A 13,411-nucleotide genomic window follows, 5' to 3' on the forward strand; every position below is an offset into this window, starting at 1 on the left:
AGAATAAGTATGACAGAGTTGCACAAGTCTAGAAAGTTTTTTTTTTCCCTCAGACCCAAGCTCAATCACACTTTACCAACTGACACTTATAAGTACTTACAAAGCAGAAGTTTCTACTTCACTTAGCAGAAGATTGTCCTATAAAAAAACAACAAGCAATCCCAGCTCATTAATTGCATACCTGTCTTTAGCTTTCTAGAAACTAGCCACTATTTGGTTTGTGGGATTTGTGTTCTGTGGTATTATTAGAATGAGTTTGTCTCTAGTAATGGATAAGTGAAACTTACAGTATTTCATCTGAATCACCACTTGAAATTCTAATCCCATCTAAATATTCATTGGAATTATTTATGGATGGTACAAATATGTTTGTTACTTTTTCTTTTTTCCCCTGGGGTGGTGGGTGGTAACAGGGATTGAACTCAGGGGCACTTAACCACTGAGCCACATCCCCATCCCATTTTTGTGTTTTATTTAGAGACAGGGTCTCACTGAGTTGCTTAGCACCTTGCTGTTGCTGAGGCTGGCTTTGATTTCGTGGTCCTCCTGCTTCAGCTGTCCGAGCCGCTGGGATTACAGGCATGTGCCATCACACCCAGCTAATTCTATCTTATTCATGATTCTCATTTTTTAAATAGTTAGACAAGTGAGTTAATAGTGAAGGGGTTGAAAGGCTCATTAGCAAACTTGACATTAGCCACGAGTTAGTGAGTTCTAATGGCACACGGAGTAGTGGACAGTTCCACTGATCCGCATCCTCCAGTAACTTCCAGTAATATCACCCTTTGATCATTCTTTTCTTCCCCAGGAAATAAATGTTTTTTTGGTTCTGTTGTATTCTATATTTCATAGATTGGATTGTGAAATCCATCTGTTTGTTCTTCATGCTTTCAGTTCTGTGCTCTAGAGTTTGAGGAGAAATCACAGGTTAAATGCATTTGTTGTGCCCATCATTTCTTTCAAGGAACCACATATCTGTCCCTAGGAAATCAGGGGTTGTAGCATATTGTCTGGCATGCTATATGATTTTAATTTTGAGCAAATGTATAAAACAATGTATTCAAGAGCATGTGTGTATGTTAGGAAGTTCCCAAATATATTCTTTATCTTGGTGGTGTTCCTAGAAATAAAAATTCAGAAAAATAATTGTATAACTGGAAAATTAGAGAAAAGAGAGTGGTACAGTAACATTCATGAATGCCTTTTGTAAGTGGTCATGGTCCATTATGTGATTTTTACAATCTTGTTTGTCCCTGTTTTAATAGCGCATTTTATAGTGCAATTAGTGATAAAAGCACCAGATATCAGAGACATTACACTTATGTATTGTAAAATATATTGCTTGTGAATCTCCTCAGTTTTGTAGCAGTGGTAATTGTTGCCTGGCCTACCAGGAAAACAATTATGGAAGGGGAAAAGGCTTAGGAAGCTGAGGCTGCAGGAGGATAATCACTTTATGAAAAATGTATGTTGACTGGACCATTAGGGATTTCTTTAACTATTTTCTCATGTTGAGTTTGAGGCTCGCTCTGAGGGGAATATTTAAAGAGCTGTCCTCTGGATGGCTTTCTAACCTCAGGAGAAAAAACCCACCCAATTTTAAAAATACAACAACAATAAATCATCACCAAGAGCCCTAGAAAAATTTACTCTGTGATATTGGATCTTATTTTTTATGTGTTTTTTTCAGTGGAAAGTAAAGACTTTATTGGGAAACCCTATAGAAAACGTCCTGCTTTTGCCTTGTTAGAATACTGTTAGCAATCAGGCTTATTTAGAAGTAACAAATATTTATTTTGCTAATTATGTTGATTATACTGGTCGTATAAAACTTTATAACCAGGAATGAATAATTTGCAATATTATGATTTTTTTTCTCACCAGGAGACCAAAAGGGTATTATGTTATTTTTATTACTGCATTAAATCCTTGCAAGATTGTGTACGTTTGAACTCCTATCTATCTTTCTTAAGACTGGACAGAATTGAGTGTTTCTTCTTATTATTTTCAGTACTTAATGCATTATAACTACCTAACATTAGTGTTACTACATGTCTAATTACATACAATAGGGTATATACTAGAGAAGCATGGGAAGGGCTCAGGAAATTTAGTGGAAGGTCTGTTTGGAGGTGTAGATTGGAATCATATTGTGGAAGAACTTCACAGCAGAGCTGAGGATGTATCATTGGGTGATGATAGGATGTTGAATAGTTTGAAAGGAGTGTTTTGTTGTTTAAGAAGTATTTTGTCATGTCTGATATCTTTAAGAAATAAATGTTGATATGGGAAATTAAATGGAATGATATGGAGAGAAGTAATGGGACTGGAAATATGATTCAACTGTTGAAGTGCAAAAGAGCGAATGGCTTATAAGGTATTGTGTAAGTTGAATGAATATGTCTCCACAAATGGGCAGCAGAAGATCTTGACATTCAACATGATTTCAGAGACGCAAGCTGGGCTGAAAGGAGAATGGCTGATATCAGAAATGTGCACACTGTGGAAGAGACTTTGAGGATGATTATAATAGGAAACACCCTACTTCTTCTAGGTCAGGATTGGGAGGTGGTGTGTGTGCTGGGGGAGCAAAATGCCTCCAAGAAAGAAGTGACACGATGGTGAGATAGAGCAGGGACAAGGTTATTTTTTCATAGAAAAATGCTGGAGTGCAGAATATTTATTAGACTGCAGCTTACATTTTGAAGTACCGGCTGTCATGAGAGTTTTCCAGATATACTCTCTTCCTTAACCTCCCTGTAAATATGTGAGTCATTGCTGTCCCCAATTTCTAGAAAATGAACCTAAAACAGCTGGATAGAGCAAGGATTGATCTACACTTTCTATAAAGTAAATGTTTTAAGTTTTGTGGGTTATCTCTGTCACAGCAACTTAATTCTGCATGAGAGTGTGAAAGTAGCCTTAGACAAATGCTGAACAAATGCTCATGGCTGGCTTTTCCCATAAAGTTCTTCATAAAGGCAAGGAGGTGGGCTGGGCTTGGCTCATGGGCCATAGTTTGCTGACCCCTGCACCTGAAGACAGCATTATTAACTTCAGAATTGTGGGTATAGTTTTCTTGTGGAATGGCCTTTACTTCATTTTTGGAAAGCAGTTAACAGGAGTGGTTAAGAGCTTGGGTTTTGGTGAGGGGTATGTTTGTGTTCTGTAACTTGCTGGCTATGAGTGACCTTGGGCAAATAACCTACTAAGACCTCCTGTCACCTTTAAAACAAAACCCAAACTTCTTACATTGGCCTATAAGGCTCTCTGTTCAGATGTATACTTCCCTTATTTTATTTCATTCTTTATGCCTTGATTATTCTATTAGTCAACTGAATGCTTTTAAGTGGATGTTTATTGAATAGATTAATGAATGAAAAGAAATGAATGAATAAATTTAATTTAGTATGTTTTTACTGTTGTTAACACATTGCAAAGCCTTGGGAAAAAATTACAGTATAAAGACTGTAAGTTACATGTAAATTATCTTTTAAGAGTTACTTTAAAAAAGCTGAGTGTGATGGAACACACCTGTAATTTCAGCTACTCAAAGACTAAGGTAGCAGGTTGTAGTTTCAGGTTAGCTTTGGCAACATGTTGAGACCCTGTCTCAAAAACTAAAAAATAAGATTGGGGGTATTGCTCAGTGATAGAGTACACCTGTGTTCAATCCCAGTACCACAAACACACACAGAAACCCCCGTCAGAAATGCTTTTTGTGTCCTATGTTCTGATGATCATATCAGTGAGGAACACACGATGGAAGGTGAATAAATTTGAGGATGGTATGTTTGTTTAGGTGGCAGGAAAATGAGCCAGTGAGAGGCAGAGAAAGAAAAATTGCAAAATTCTAGATTGCACATATAATCAAAAACAAACCTTTGTAAAGGTAGTTAAAGGTCAGTAATTGATCAGAGAACTGAAATAATATTAAGAATTGGGAACCACACAGGGTATGGTGGTGCATGTCTGTAATTCCAGTGACTTAGGGAGGCTGAGGCAGGAGGATCACAAGTTCAAAGCCAGCTTCAGCAACTTAGTGAGACCCTGTCAATAAAAGAAAAAAGGGGGTGTGCTGGAGATGTGGCTCAGTGGTTAAGTGCCTCTGGGGTTGATGCCTGGTACCAAAAAAAAAAAAAAAAAAAAGAATTAAGACCTACAAAAAGAGTGTTTAGATTTAGTAATTAGGAAAACCATTGGTGATCATTAGGAGAGCTGTTTTGTAGAGTTAGTTGGGTCAGAAATCGTAAGTCTGAGGTGAAGTGAGGGAGACTGAAAAAAAATTTCCTCTTGGTGGACAAAGACAGGGTGGTAGTTTCAGTGATGGTCAGAAGTACAGTTTATATTTTGTCAAGGAGGCCACTGAACATCTTTGTTTCTAGAGACATAACTGGTAGAACATTGTACAAGCACTTGGTGTGGTTGGGGAGTTCACTGTAACTGGAGTATGTTTCCTTGAGGTTGGTAATGATGAGAAAGGGAGGTGACCATACTAAGTTATTTTCAGTGGAAGAGACTAGAAGCAGGCAGTGATGTCTGCTAAAAGGAAGGAAGTGGCTGTTATCTCTTGAAGGCAGAGCCATCTTCTTTTCTTAATCCTCACAACATCTGGCCTAAATAGTGCACTGGATTGGGAGAGGGAAGATTTGTAAAAGAGAAATAACTACATAACCATAGGTTACACATTGTAGTATTTGATGACTAAATAAATAAATAGAATAAGAGGACGGTCTGGGTATATCAAGTGATCTTTTTGACAAGTCTTCTCATGAAACACTTGCCTCAGACACTGGTTCTTGGGAAATGTCTGGGTCAGAAGGTTTAACAGTGAAACTAGAAAGCCCTACTGCCATGGAAACTCATTTCTTAGCCCAGGTGTGTGTGATTTTCTGTTCATCACCTTTACATCTGGAGCTTCGTTGTACTAATCAGAATCACCCTAGTTGTATGGAAAAATGACAAGGTTGAAGAAATTGAAAAATGACTAGGATTTTTTCTCTTTCACCTTACATTTCTTTCTCTGTTGTCTAATTAGTCAAAAGCCTGAAAAAAATGAATGGGCTATATTTGCAAAGGTCAGTAGCTTTGTATTCTATGTAACTAGGTGAGAGAATGGAATTTAGAAGTCAAATGTAACCTACTAAGAACATACTCTGTGTTTTATGCTTGCAAAATTCATTCTGTAAAAAAATTTTTACTGATGGAATTGACTTTTTGATTCACTGTGAAAAGGGCACTGTGAGGTACAGACAGGGACAAGGCAAACGACATTGTGTATAGGATCCCAGGCCTTGTCTACTGAACTGTTTTTGTCCTTAGTAGAATTCTTATGATACACATGACCTTTGAAGAATCAATTAAACTTGCTTAACATTCTACCCCCAAACTTTAATGAATATTTTAATAGAAATATGAGTGTGTTGATCATATATCCATTATAGGCTTTTTAGTATATATAAATTCAGTTTTGGTTGCTCCAAATGGTTACTAGGACAAAATTTTATATTATAGTAATCATTGTCTAATCTTTAATAAAGTTAGGAGACTTGACTAACCAGTCTTGAGAAAACATCTATGACTGTAAGAGAAGAAATACATTTCTTCTGTCAAATCATTTGTCACCTTCCATTCTGTGAGAAATATTGAGAGATATTAGGATATTCCAGTAATAAAATTATCATGTTCTTCTAACATGCAGGATATTTGTTGTTAGCTTAGGTAATTATTTGATATAGAGATGCTTAAATATTCTGTTAACCTCTGACATAACAACAGATATGATATCCCAAAAGAGAAATGTTGTGTGGGTCTTTATAATTGGAACTTGTATTACTTTCTGAATGCTTGCGTCTTAACTTGAGAATAGCAATCAGGGATTTTTGTCTTTTCTGTTATTATTGGCCTATTAAAGTATGTGTATTTCCTGAAATGTCCAGACCATGTAGATAGTATTAAATTATTTTTTTCTGGGGTGGGGAGGAGACAATATTTTTAAAGTTTAGCTTATAAATAGGAAACTTTGCATTTAAGGATATATTTAATGTTAATCAACTCTACTGTGTTTTTAGAATTAGTTGTAAATAAAACATTGTATGCACAACTTCTTCCTTACTAAGCTACTGATTTTTTTCCCCTAAATTGTTTATTATAAGCCTCTTATCTCTGCTATTCTTTGGCTAACTGCTGTGACCACTGACAATCTCTGCTATCCTTTCTATATTTATCTTAAAATTAATATATTTGGGTTTAAATCTACCATATCTACCATCTTGGTATGTGAGATTTTTTTTTTTTTTTTTTTTTTTTTTTTTTTTTTTTTTTTTTTTTTTTGTGGTGGTGCCGGGGATCAAACCCAGGACCTCATACATGTTTGGAAAACATTCTATAGCTTTTGAGTTCTCAACTGTTTCTTTCTCTCTCTCTCTCTCTCTCTCTCTCTCTCTCTCTCTCTTTTTTGTGGTGCTGAGGATTGAACACAGGGCCTCACTCATGCTAGGCAAATGCTCTACCCCTGATCCACATTCCTAGGCCCCTATTTTTTATCTAACCCTCTTTTATATTAAAGAAAAATTAAAATTTTAATTTTATTTTCTCCTTGCTAATTATTTCTAGTTACTCTAGGGGCAGTTTACCTGGTGAGTTTGAATCAAATTGTGTCTACTGCTATATTCAGGGCTTTTTTTTTTTTTTTTTTTTTGGTGCCAGGGATTGAACCCAGGCCCTTGTGCATACAAGGCAGGCACTCTACCAACTGAGCTATAATCCCAGCCCTCAGGACTTTTTTAAAGAAGCTTATCTGGTGGCTGGAGCAAGAATTGGTGGGATTTCTAATAGGACTGTTGCTATAGCCATCAAATCCCTTAGCCTCTGTCAAGCTAGTTATCACAAACACAGACTAATAAAGTAATATACAAAAACTCATTAAAAATTATCATGAAACCACAACACACCTTCTGGTTTGACTCAGAGCAGATATCCAGAAGAGGAGAGCCCATATGTTGGGTGCTGCCTGGCAAATTAAGAAGAACAAATTAAGAATATGAATTACATATTTAAAAAATTTGCCTTAGCTTGGTATCTACTATGGGCTTTTACCCCAGATGCCCACTCAGGGGTTTCCTTCTTTCCCATTTGCTGGATGAGATGGATGTGATGAGATCCAGCTGGTCAAGGCTATCCAGAGGTAAAAAATATTTTAATGAGAAGTTTGAAAGTTTTTAGAAGACCATTGCAAAGGATGAGAGGAAGCCATTGTTTGAGACAAAAGAAGGTGCAAGGAAAAGAGACACAAACAAAGGACATCATATAAATTAGCTCTACTAGACAACTGCAGTCTGTTCCCAGTGGGGTTCCTCTCACCTTTCCTGGAGCCCTGGGTTAGGCTCCTTATTCCAGATGTAAACTTGCAGTCAGGTTCTTCTCTCAACCATTTCTGGAGCTCTAGGTCAGCCCTCCAGGGTGAAACCAGTGTGAGTATAGTGGCTCCTCTCCCTCTCCCACAGGTGCTTCCTGTCATGGCAACTGGTAGGTGTGCCACTAGTATGGAAGTTGGGTTACAATGAAGTTATTTATTGTCTGGTGGTCACTCTTGTAGCCATCTCTAGATCCAGCTGGTTTGGGCTAGCCTTCCTGAAGAGGAACTTCTAACCTTCTGCTCCTGTCCTCAAAGATAAACGAGATTAGGGTCGAGTAGAAATTCTGGGAGGTCCTATAGGCAGTACACTGGGTAACGGTACCTGTGGTGTTTTGATGGATGTGTACACCTTGCTGGTTTATATAAAGTCCTTGTCTGCCAATTCTAATGTCTGTGTCATCTGGGGCTCTTTCTATTGCTTGTGTTTTCAGTCATATGCTCTAATCTCTTAGAATGTCCAGTACATTTTGAACCCAGGGCACTTAACCACTGAGCCACATCTCCAGCCAAGTTTTGTATTTTATTTAGAGACAGGGTTTTGCTGAGTTGCTTAGGGTCTCACTAAGTTGCTGAGACTGGCTTTCAACTCAGGATCCTCCTATATGAGCCTCCCAAGCAGCTGGGATTACAGGCATGCGCCACCACACCATTCCCAGTGCATTTTTATTAAATACAAAACATTATAAAGTCTTAAAAAATGTAATTGCATTCAAATGATGTCTTCTTCTAGAGAGGACTCACCCTTTTATTCTGGTGAAACAGAAGAAAAGCTAGTCAATTTAATTCAGTTGGGGGACTAGCCTGAGTTAAGGTTGAGTGACAGTGTTTGAAATCTCTGCCTCTCTGATTTTACTTCCGCTTCTATGGTGTAGTCTTCCAGGACTTCCAACTGAGAGCCTAGAGTATTTTAACAAGGCTCTTTCTTGTCGAGTCTTGAATCTATTCCTTGTCTTCCTTTTTTTTTTAATATTTATTTTTTAGTTGTAGTTGGACTCAATACCCCTATTTTAATTATCCATTTTTATGTGGTGCTGAGGATCAAACCCAGGGCCTTGGATGTGCTAGGCGAGTGCTCTACCGCTGAGTCACAACCCCAACCCTATTCCTTGTCTTCTTAATGTGACAACTTTACTAAAAACTTTTTAATTTTTTTTTTTTAGAGGCTTTCTGTGGAGTCTCAGTCTCTTCACAAAGCTTCCAAGTTTGGCACGTGGTAGGAGATGAATGACTCCTCCCGTTTTGCTGGGATCTTGGTCCCTTTAATATTCAGTTTTCTCTTTAGCCCTGCAAAACTTTTCAGAATTTTGCTGTTTTCTTTGTTCCTGGTATGGTCCTACTGCTTGCTTCATCTCCACTTTTTACAGTGACATTTGGTTTTTAGCAATTTAAATATGAAGTATCCAGGTGAGGTTTTTTTTGTTTTTTTTTTTTTTTGGTGTTGTCCTGCTTGAAGTTTTCAGAGCTTTTTCTGTCTGTTGGTTTTTCTCTTTCACTAGACTGAACTCATGAATTAACTAATTTTGTCACTGGAGGAGAGATGTCTCTGGAGAAGGATCCAAGGAGTTCCAAAGGAGAGGGGAACTCAATATAGGACCAGCAGGGTTCTGAGCATATGTGACAGAAAGAATTTTAGCGTGAGCCAGACAAACAAAGGCATAGACAGGTTTATTTAGGAAGGTAGAAACACATTCAGGGGAGAATGTGGGCTGTCTTGAGAGTGAGAAGGAGCCATGAATTGGCTGGGGGTCCAATATTTATGGAAAGGCTATATCAGGGCCTGGAATGGAGGTAGATTCAGGGTAGAGCTGCACAATTTTGTGCCGATTTTCCCTGTGTTTGCATATTTCCTTCATTTTACAAGGGCATGGGCCAAGGGTATGGGCCAATGGTGTGTTGCTTAAGATTTCCAACTGTGCTTTCTACATCTCAATGGATAGTGGGTATTTCTTTTAAGATTTAGTATTTCTCTTTTTTTATCCTAAATTTCTACCTCAACTTCATTGGGATTGAATTCTTAATTTTTGGATCCTTCCATTCCACATTGTTCTGCAGTATCTAGAGTCTGCAAATAGTAGTTTACAAGTCAGTGGGGCCCTTGAACTTAGGATAGTGTTTACATTTTAAGTCAAAAAAACTGAGTATAGGGCTGGGGTTGTGGCTCAGCGGTAGAACACTCGCCTAGCACGGGTAAGGCCCTGGGTTCGATCCTCAGCACCACATAAAAATAAATAAATTAATTAATGATATTGTATCCAACTACAACTAAAAAATAAATATCTAAAAAAAAACAGAGTTATGTGACAGAAACCTTGTATGACCCTCAATCTTTATTTGGCATGTGACTCTACAGAAAAAGTTTGCTGACACTTTCTCTATCCCAGTAAATGTCACCATTTGTTCCATTGTAGATGTTAATAATCATAGGTGTTATCTGACCCTTTTCCTTTGGAAATCAATCCAAAGTGAACTTTTATCATTTTTATCTGCTTCTGAAAGCAGTCTTCTCTTTGCCTTTACCATCCTAATTCATAATCTTTTTCTCAGATGATACCTTGTAACTGATCTTTCAGTATTCATTTGGCCCTCCCTCCACCCACCCAAGTCAGACACCTGCTCCAAATTCTCCATTAAAATACAAATTCAGTTTTATAGAACTCTCACACACGTAGAAAAGTATGCTGCACACAGGCTGCTAGAGCGTATATGCTCATTTACATGTGTTTGTGCATCATCTGTGTATATTTCTTAGAATTAGGGATGAGTACTTTGAAAATTTCCAACTCAAGTTAACTGTCTACCAACTTTTTCTTTAGTTTGAAGGTAATGAGTTTAGGTTACTATGAATGTAAAACCAGTTATTCTACTAAGCAATAAAACTAAATTCTCAAAACTAACTAAATTTTTAATTTGTATTTACTTTTTTGGGGGGCTAATTCCAGGGGTTTTTAAAGGATCCTTGAATTAGACATAACTGGATTTATTATGATTGAAAAAAAGCCACCAAATATCCAAGATGACTATCTTTTCTGAAACTTAATAAACCCCATAATTGTAGTGCTATATTGGCCCATGACTTGGACACAACAGTTGTTTGTAGTTCATATTAAGTATTATTTTCTGTGTTTTGAGCCAAGGAAAAGTGGTCTTCTGCGATGGTTTTAAATTCAGATCAGTTCTGTTCTTCCTTGGAAATTCCTTATTAATAGAAACACACTATACTATGAAGAAATTTAGATCGTTGTAGAATGTATGTGAGGCACAGCACAGAAATTTCTCTCACCATCTCACCTTATAAATCAAATAGTAGATTGCTTTGAGAATGGGAATACTAGGTAGATTAAACCCTGTGACCTTACCTAAGCAGCCAGGTCTTTCTAGCCCTGATGTATAACATTTTAACTCCTATTTAGGAATTTGAAGGTATTATTAACTAATCTGATTGAAATGCAAAGATTTGTGACTAAATGTTAATGTTTTAGTACTTTGAGGAAAAAGCAATTTCTTCTCTTTTAATGTACTTGAAAATCTGCTCTGTATTAAACCATATAAAAGATTTTGAAACTTCTTGACTTTTATAGCCTCTGTTAGAAAATAATTGAATCAGTCTAGTTCAGTAAACATTCATTGACTCCTGGGTACTGTATTAAGGCCTGGAGAGCCAATTTGGGTATGATATGACACTTACTCTCAGGAAGTATGAACAGGCCCACACAGTGCACTACAGGAAGTGGGGTGGCTGCAGGATGCAGAGAGTATTGCAGAAACCCATCTTGACTGGAGGTGATCAGAACTGGCTTCTGGGAGGAGAGAACATTAAAGAATGAGTAGAATATAGACAGGTAAAAGCTGATGGAGATGGGTTGCATTGTGTTCTGGGAGGTATGGGTAGCATAAGCAGAGAGGGAAGTGGAAATGTGTAGCTAGTGTTGCTGGAGGGCTGGCTGGGAGGCAGGTGTGGGGAATGAGGCATGGTCCCTATACCATGGGAGGATACTGAAACTTGATCTTTCACCCCGTTGGCCTTCAAGCTATTTTAAAAATTAGCTTTAGAATTCTGCCCTCACAAGGAATTTTATGTGAAAATCAGTATATAAAACTGATAAGAGGGAACATAGAAGAGAGATTAAATTCAAGAGTTATTTATGAGTTGCATTCCAAGGGACCTAGTGATTGATTGGGACAGTGGATTCACAGGTTTTGAGTGATTTTGAATGCTAGAGGCTTCTGTGCGGGATAGTGATGAGTGTGTTAGAATATGATGAATATGAGGTTCCTTTGTACTGTGTCAAGATGTCTGTCAGGCAGTTTAAAAGTGAAACTTGAATAGAGGGTTATGATAGGACATATGGATGTCCTTACCAACATACAGATGATACTTAAAACTGTAGAGGTGGACAAGATCATTCAGAGATGAACTCTCAGGAACACAAGTTCAAAGGGAAACAGTGGGAGTCAAATCTGCCAACAAGGAATCATAAGTTGCAGAAAAGGTTGAGAATCACTGTGTCAAATGTAGTAGATGTTGATTGAGTCTTCCAAGGGTCGAAATGTGTTTTTCAATGAGGTCATTAGTGTTCCCTTTTGGAACTGTCTTCCTAGGACATTGGTAGCAGAAGCTTAATTGTAAAGGGCTAAAGAGTGAATGGGAAGAATGTAAATAGAAATGTCAAGTGTAGGATGCTTGTGAAAAGTCTGCATGACAAGAGAGGAAGGGAGAAAGAGAGAAGCTAGTGCTAAATGCAGTTCTGAAGAAGTTGAGGAAGTGTGCTGGGTGTTAGGGCCCGTAGAGTAGGAAGGTTAGGATCAGAGCTGAGACATCCAGGGAGGTATGAGGGTCACTATGGCTCAGTCTCAAGTGGTACAAAGCCTATTCTTCCAGTCTTTTCTCCTTGCCATGGGGTGAAGAGCTTGGGATGAAAATGTAGTGTCATTTGGTAGACTGATTCAGGAACAGTGATTGAGCATATGGTCTGACTCTAGGCCTTGAACATGCCTGTTCAAGTGTTTTGGAAGATATAGTTTAAAATATTGTTGATGCAATCTGGATGTTGTGGCACATGCCTGTAATCCAGGGGCTGGGAAGGCTGAGGCAGGAGGATTGTGAGTTCTAAGCCAGCCTCAGCAATGGCGAGGTGCTAAGCAACTCAATGAGACCCTGTCTCTAAATAAAATACAAAAATGGGTTGGGGATGTGGCTCTGTGGTTGAGTGTCCCTGAGTTCAATCCTTGATACCCCATCTCCCAAATAAACAAACAAATAAAATATTGTTGATACAAATAAAAAACCCAAACTGCATGATGAAACTAATAGCAGCTTATAATTTAAAAGCAAGAGTAGCAGCATTTGAAGTTCATTGGATTAGACAAAAGGGAATGAAGGGAAGGGAGGTGGATGGGAATAGGAAAGACAGTAGAATGAATAGGACATAACTTTCCTCTGTTCATATATGAATACACCACTAGTGTGACTCCACGTCATGTTCAACCACAATGATGGAAAGTCATCTTCATGTAGGTAAAGTATGTCAAAATACACTCTACTGTCACATGTATCTAAAAAGAACAAATTTTAAAAAGGTGGGTGGGTGCTGGGGTTGTGGCTCAGTAGTATGGATTAGACAAAAGAGAATGAAGGGTAGGCACATGTGAGGCACTGGGTTTGAGCCTCAGAACCACATGAAAATAAATAAGATAAAGGAATTGTGTCCATCTGCAACTAAAAAAAAAAAAACAAAAAAAACAAAAAAAAAAAAAACAGCATTTGAAAGCCAGCACTTGAATGTACTGATATCAAAACATTGCATCCATGGGATATTCATATGTTCATGTGCAGTAAAACCTTTGTACCATTACTCTGCATTTCAAATAGCATGACATTTAATTAGAATACTGAAAGTCTGCATAAAACCAGTCATATGCTAATTTACAGTTATAAATAGCAAAATACAAAAATAGTACCTCTAGCATAATTAGCAAATTTAACCTTAGCAACTC

The 13,411-nt window shown here is 37.7% G+C and overlaps 1 protein-coding gene across 4 annotated transcripts in view; it reads left to right on the forward strand.

Moving 5' to 3' along the window:
• WDR7 (WD repeat domain 7) overlaps positions 1 to 13,411 on the forward strand; it is a 329,818-nt gene that overhangs the window by 71,120 nt on the left and 245,287 nt on the right. The gene's annotated exons all lie outside the window — the stretch shown is intronic.

The sequence above is a fragment of the Spermophilus citellus genome, assembly GCF_964194105.1.
Source record: "Spermophilus citellus genome assembly, chromosome: 12".
Taxonomy (NCBI): Eukaryota; Metazoa; Chordata; class Mammalia; order Rodentia; family Sciuridae; genus Spermophilus; species Spermophilus citellus.